General features: G+C 59.7%; 1 protein-coding gene across 4 annotated transcripts in view; it reads left to right on the top strand.

Moving 5' to 3' along the window:
• Positions 1–6,369, top strand: part of Rab27a (RAB27A, member RAS oncogene family) — a 33,150-nt gene that overhangs the window by 4,446 nt on the left and 22,335 nt on the right. For 2 of the 4 annotated variants that reach the window (XM_005376612.2, XM_005376614.2), the window contains exon 2: positions 3,092–3,199. The exons of the other annotated variants lie outside the window; for them this stretch is intronic. The gene's annotated coding sequence lies outside the window, so the exon portion shown is untranslated. The remainder of the gene's footprint in view (positions 1–3,091; positions 3,200–6,369) is intronic. 4 annotated transcript variants of the gene reach the window in all.

Genomic DNA, 6,369 nt, shown 5'->3' on the forward strand with positions numbered 1-6,369 from the left:
TTTTTTTGTCCTGCAACTTTACTGAGTTCATTTATTAGTTCTAAACTTTTTGTAGTCTGTGTGTAAGATCATACCACCAGCAGAGGGAGGTAATTAACTTTTTTATTGGATGCCTTTTTTTCTTTTCTCTGAGTAATTGCTCTGGCTGTGGGGTCTGGGATGGTACTGAAAGGGTTGAGCGTGGCCCTCCTGGCTTCTCTCTGTCCTAGGGGAAAGTTTCCACTTTTTACCATGACGATGATGTTAGCTACGGGTTTGTCGTGTGGGCTTTGAGGCACCTCCCCTCTATGCTTCATTTGTGGAGTTTTTAAAATTTTATTTTATGAGTGGGTGTTGAGCTTCGTCAAAAGCTTTTTGTTGCTCTGTTGAGATGCCTGGTTTCTACCTTCCGTTTCTCAGTGTGGGACATCATGTTTGTTGACGTGTGTGCTGCACCATCGTTATATCCCAGGGATAAATCCCACTCACCATGGTGAATTCTGTGCTGCTGAATTTGTTGGGCCTTTTTGCATCTGTGTCCAGCGGGGATGCTGAGCTGGAATTCTCTTTCTGTGTCCTTGTCCAGCGTAAGGATGCTGCTGACCCTCACAGACGGGTGGGGGCGCCCTGTGCTCGTCAGTTGTTTCGGGAGTGTCCAGGAAGGGTGGGGGCCCGTGCTTCTGTAATACTGGGAGGAGATGGTCTGGGAAGCTCCTCGGCCTGGGGTTCTCTGTGTTGCTGACTGAGTCTTCGCATCACTGTCCGTTCAGGGTTCCTGACTCTTGTGGCGCAATCTGGTTGGTCCCCTTCTCCTCCTGCCCACTCGGCTTCCTCTCAGCTCGCGGCGGCTGGAGCCTTCTCCCTCACTCCAGCCCAGGCTTGCCTTGCGCTCCTCAGAGGTTCCCTTGCAGGCGCAAGGAGTTGGGTCTGAGTTTCGTGTTTGTTCCCCACCTTCGGTTGTGTGGCTGGAGAGCTTAATCCATTTCCATCTAAAGGAAGGGCCGCTTCGCCGGTGCTTTCTGTCTTGGGGCCCCCGCTGCCCACAGGCGCCGGCTCCCCGTCTGCTCCTGCACAGCCTCGGCAGCTGTCGCTTCCACTCATCCGGCTTGGTCCTTGTCGGTCTGTGTCAAAGCGTGCCAGCTCTCCCGTGACAGCAGTGAGGCTCGGGGGGCTGCAGGGCCGGAGTGCGGACTCAGGAGCCTGAGGTCCGAGGCACCTGGATGCCACTGCGAAGCACGTGGCAGAGAGGCTCGGCTGCTCTGCGGACGACCTGCCGCTCCAGAGAACGCACCGTCGCATTTGCTACTTGAGGTGTGGCTGTTGGAGAGGAATGCCTGTGTCACGTAGCTCTTCCGGGGCTGCTAAAGGCACAGGGTCCTGGCTCCTGCGTCCCACACTCCCCTCGCTCTGCCCCTTCACATGGGGTGCAAAGTGCTAACAGGAGCCTTTACTCAGCTCCTGGCAGCTAGAATAAGCCAACTCTGATAGTGCTGGGATTAAATATTCACCATTTGCTGAGCATGGTGGCTCATGCCTGTGATCCCAGCAACTGGGAGGCTGAGGCAGAAAGATCATTGTGAGTCTGAGGCCAACCTGGGTTGCATAGTGAAACCCTGTCTCGAAAAACAAAAAACAAACAAGAACCTGTCAAAAACTACACCCCTGCCCCACCAAATTACTGCATTTCCTTGCTGAATTATTCTCCAAATTCTGGAGACTGAGGAGAGATAACAAAAAGAAATCACAAGTTTTTGTGCTAACGCACCCTTTCCCCTCTTATTTTTTTATTTTTTTGCAGTGCTGAAATTGAGCCCAGAACCTTTGCACTGAGCTACATCCCCAGCACTTTTTAAATTTGTTTAAAATTTGAGATATGGTTTTGCTAAACCTTGGAATTGCCCAGACTTGGTGATTCTCCTGTCTCAGCCTCCCAGAGTGCTGGGATTACAGGCTGTGCCGCCATACCTGGCTCCATTCTTCCCTTCCTGATCCACGTCTGCAGTCTGAGTGGGTGTCAGGTAGGACGAGGAAGCCCACTGGGGGTGTTTTAATTGCCTTGGTCCTCTGGGTGGCACGAGGCTGTAGCTTGGACAGGTTGAGTCTCGGTTAGTTCCTGCTGCCATGCCGTGTGGCCCCCTCCGGGGGTTGGCCATTCTGTCCCCAGTGTCCAGCAGTGGTTGGAAAGCCCAGGAGGCAGCTGTGGGGTGCCGATGCGTCACAGATTAGTGAGCCTCGAGCCGGGCCCTCAGGGTGTTCACAGCCCGCGGGGCGGCCTAGAAATGATCCAGCGGCTGATCCCCGCTGGGCCATGCGGAGGAGCTGTGGAGGGCACTGGGGCCTTGCCAGCTTGCTGACTGCAAGCAGGGGCCCTCACATGCACAGCGGCCTGTCGGTCCCTGGGGCTGGGCTGCACTGGTGTAGCTGCCGGTGCTGGTGTTGGCCGCACGCTGAGCTCCTGGTGGGCGCAGGGCCAGGAGGAGGCAGCGTGGGGGTCTCCACGGGGTCAGGAGCCACGAGAGTTTCCAGGGAGATGTGTCCTGCATGTGCTTGACCACGAGCAAACGGCGCCCTGGGGAGACCCGCCCGAGAGGCCAGGTCTGTGTCCGGTACGCCAAACAAGTAGTTTACCGTAATAGTCCAGACCAGGAATAATGAGCAACTGGACTGGGGAGCGAGGGGCTGCACAGGACTGGGGGCCTGGGCGGCGCGGAGGGAAAAGCACTGTGGACTGAGCCAGCCAGGTGTGGGGAAGAGCAAGGTGGGCGTCCAGCACGCTCCTGGGGGCTTAGAGAGGCCACCGCGTCCCCAGGCACCGCGTCTGGGAAACACAGCACTGACTTAACCCTGGAGGGCCCGGAGAACCCCACGCCTTCCCAGAGGTTTGTCCAGGAAACAAGCGCGGTGCTTCCCTGGCCCAGGAAGAGGTTAAGGGGGCTCCTGGCCATCTGCGCCTGGCGGTGGAGTCACTTGACTGGGTTTCGGGGCCGCATGACCGGCAGCTGAGGCCAGTGAGCCAGATCTGAGTGTCCAGAGGCGCCGGGGCAGCTGCCCTCAAAGGCTCTTTGGGAAGGGCTGAGAGGCCCCCGACTCCTGCAGCTCTCTGTCTACACAGATCCTGAGTGGCCCCGCTGAGGACGCGTAACTGGACGAGGTCAGTTGTTGATGTGTGGGCAGCTCTGCCCCGCAACCCGAAAGCAGCAAGCCGAGCTTCTGCGCTGAGGTATGGCGGTGATTTATCTTTCCTCCCTGGTGTCATGCTTTAAACTGTGCCATTCACCTGAAAATACCGCCGTGCTCCCTGATGCTGTCTGGAGGCTCCTGATGTCGGGTGGGAAAGGGGCGCGTGCGGTGACCCCGAGCGGTGCGGATGCCGAGCCTGCTCCTCCTTTATGCTCTGAGGCTCATAAAGTAGCAGGAGGTTTTAGCCTTGGGTGATGCCTAAGGACCTGAGTGACTCTCAAAAGTTGCTGTCCTCTGAGGGTCTTGTCGTAAAGTTCAAGTCCCCTGGGCTTCATTTCCGAGCGGCTTGCCTATGGCTGTCCTGCGGTGCAGTGCGCCTTGGGTGCGGGGGGAAGGCTGGCTGGGACCTTGTGGGTTCATGGCAGGCAGCGCCTGGGACCTTGTGGGTTCATGGCAGGCAGTACCTGGGGAAGTCCGAAGCTTAGAGGAGCACAGTGGGGCAGGGCGGCGGGGGTGAGGCAGGGCTGGAGGTCGGTCCCTCTCTCTGGGACAAAGCCATCAGGGTCCAGGCCTCTCACGTGGCTCCCGCACACCCTGGGGACATGGCGTCTCCAAAGAGTCTGTGTCCGGTCTCCAGGTCCTGTGGGGACCAAGGCCTGGCCCGCTGGCCTCCTCTCAGCTGGTCACTGGCTCCACATGGGTCACAGCGGAGGCCGAGGAGCTCGGACCTCAGCATGAGAACGCCGGGTGGTGGCAGCCGGGTCAGAGCGGGGCCGACGTCCTTTCAGAGCTCTGCTGCTGGCCATGCTGCTGCAAAGCTGTGAGGACCGGGCCGACGTGGGGTTGTGTCGGGCGACCTGGTGTTGTGTGGTAGTCTCTGCCCTTGTCCTGGAAGCCAGGCAGGTCCCTTGTGGGCGGCCTGCTGGGTTGGGAGTGGACAGGCCTCACACTCCCTTGCTCCAACTGCCCTCGGCAGGCTGAGCTGGGTCCAGGCCGAGCCCTTGCGCCTCCCTTTGCCACGGCCCAGTTGTCAGGCAGGAGCAGCCCCAGGCTCGGCGGTCACCGGGAAGCCTGGGCACTGCGCTCCCTGGGGTCTACGTCTGGGGCGGGGGCTCTGCCTAGACCCTCCTGGGGCGTCACTGGCACACAAAGGGAGCTCGCCACTAGAACCAGCCCCACCCGTTCCAGGAGGCACACTGCCAGGGATCAGGGCCCGGGCTGCTCTTACTGCTCCGTCTTCCTCCCTCCCTCCCTCCTTTCCTTCCTTCTCCTTTCTGTGCCGCTGGGAGTTGAGCCCAGGCCGTTACACTGAGCTGCATTCCCAGCCCTTCTTTATTTTTTATTTTGAGGCAGGGTCTCGCTTAGTGGCTAAGCTGCCCAAGCTGGGCTGGAACTTGCCATCCTCCTGCCTCAGCCTCCCAGAGCGCTGGGTTGACAGGTGTGCCCACCACACCCAGTGTGTTCTTCTCCGTGGGTTGGGCCTTGTTTGCTGGCGGGGCTGAGTGAGTTCATACTGCAAGGGACATGGAGAAGGGCTTGGTGAGTGTTGGCTCCTGGCTCTTGCCTCCCTGGTCATGGCACCATTCAGTCGGTGTCCAAACCAGGATTCTCTGGTCCGTCAGCCTCCTTGTGGTCAGCGTGGTGTTACGCTGACTTCCACCGCGATCCCTCCTGGCCGGATCCGGGCTGTGCCCCCGTCACGGACAGCCGCCTTGACGTCACACCCAGCTGCTGCCGCAGCCCCGCGCGTGCGCCTGCTGGGTCTCGGCTGAGGCCGAGGCCGAGGGAGGCTGTGTTGCAGGAGGCTGGGTGGCTCCTCCCTGGTGGACGCCGATGCCCTGCTGCACCCCGCCCTGCGGGAGGAGGGCAGGCACCCGGCCTCCAGGAGGCCCTCAGCAGCTGCTGCTCACCTGGAGCCCTCCCGGGACCCCATGGGCTGACGCCTGTGCAAACGGGGAGACGCAGAGCAGCGGGGTGCCAGCCGGGGTGCTCGGGCCTCTGCTCCCTGCCACAGCCTCTAGTGCTGCCGCCCAGTCCTGGGGGCCACCGATGTCCACCCCGCTCCCCTCCGCAGGCAGCTGGGCTGCTCTGTGCGCCGTCCATGGGCACCAGCATGGCTCGTGTCTTCACCACAGAACACTGAGATGCAGGAGAGCGCGCCCAGCACCCCGCACATGCTGTCCTTTCTGTCCCCTCGCGTCGGCACCTGCGCCTCTGTGACACGAACCTCCTCACATTGTCCCAACCCCCCCACCATGCGCTGGCGGCCACACTGAGGTTGCTGGCCTCACCTCTGGGTAGCGCTCACCCCGCTGCTGCTCTGTGCCGCTCCTGGTGCACGAGCGGCCCCCGGGCTTGGCCACGCCGTCCCACATCACTGCCCTGACGCCTGCCCCCCTGCTGTGCGAGTGCTGGCGCCTCAGGCCCCTGGTTTGTCCTCTGCACCCTGGCGAGGCTGATGCCCCAGGCCGCTTAGGCCTGCTGAGCTTGGCGCAGGCCGCCCCCAGGCTTCGTCCTCACGAGTGGCCTTCAGCACCCCTCTGCTCAGGGCTTTGCTGTATTTCCACTGCTGTCTCTTGAGCCAAGTTTACTTCCCTCTCAAACACCTGAAAGTCCTGTTGAAGAGCAGCTTCTCCAAGGAGAGGAAGAAGGTCGAAGGGAGGGGAGGGGAGTGGGAAAAAGGCAGCAGCAGGAGCTGTCAAACACAGGCGAACTCCGGACAACGAGTGTGGTCATACGCGTATCTAAAACGCACCGATAAAACAAAAGCCACACACAAACACACGCAGCAGAGTCACACTAAGCACTTCGGAGAGCTCCCCAGGTGCTGCAGACCGGGAGGACAGAGGACGGAGGGGCACGGCTGCGGAGGGCGCTCCTGGGCCCAGGCCAGGCTGCTGACCGAGCTGGCTGACCTGTCCCGTCCACTTTCTTGGCATTCAGGGCTCCTGTCTGTATCACATAGAAGCTCGAGATAGTGGCTTCTTCTGCACAAAGCTCCTTTTCCTTCCGGGTCAAGCGGCACCCTCTTGGTTCCCCTACTTCCCTAGCGGAGCTCTGGCGGCTGCAGATTTGGGGGTCATGTTCAGGCTACTGACACACAGGGGCCAGTCTTTTAAGTGGGCCCCAAATAACCAGCTAGTTTAGAAATTCATTGGGAACTTCGTAGCTTAAAGATATGATTTTTTTTTTTTTTTTTTTTTTTTTTTT

This window comes from Chinchilla lanigera, unplaced genomic scaffold, assembly GCF_000276665.1.
Source record: "Chinchilla lanigera isolate Chin_1 unplaced genomic scaffold, ChiLan1.0 scaffold00008, whole genome shotgun sequence".
NCBI classification, from domain to species: domain Eukaryota; kingdom Metazoa; phylum Chordata; class Mammalia; order Rodentia; family Chinchillidae; genus Chinchilla; species Chinchilla lanigera.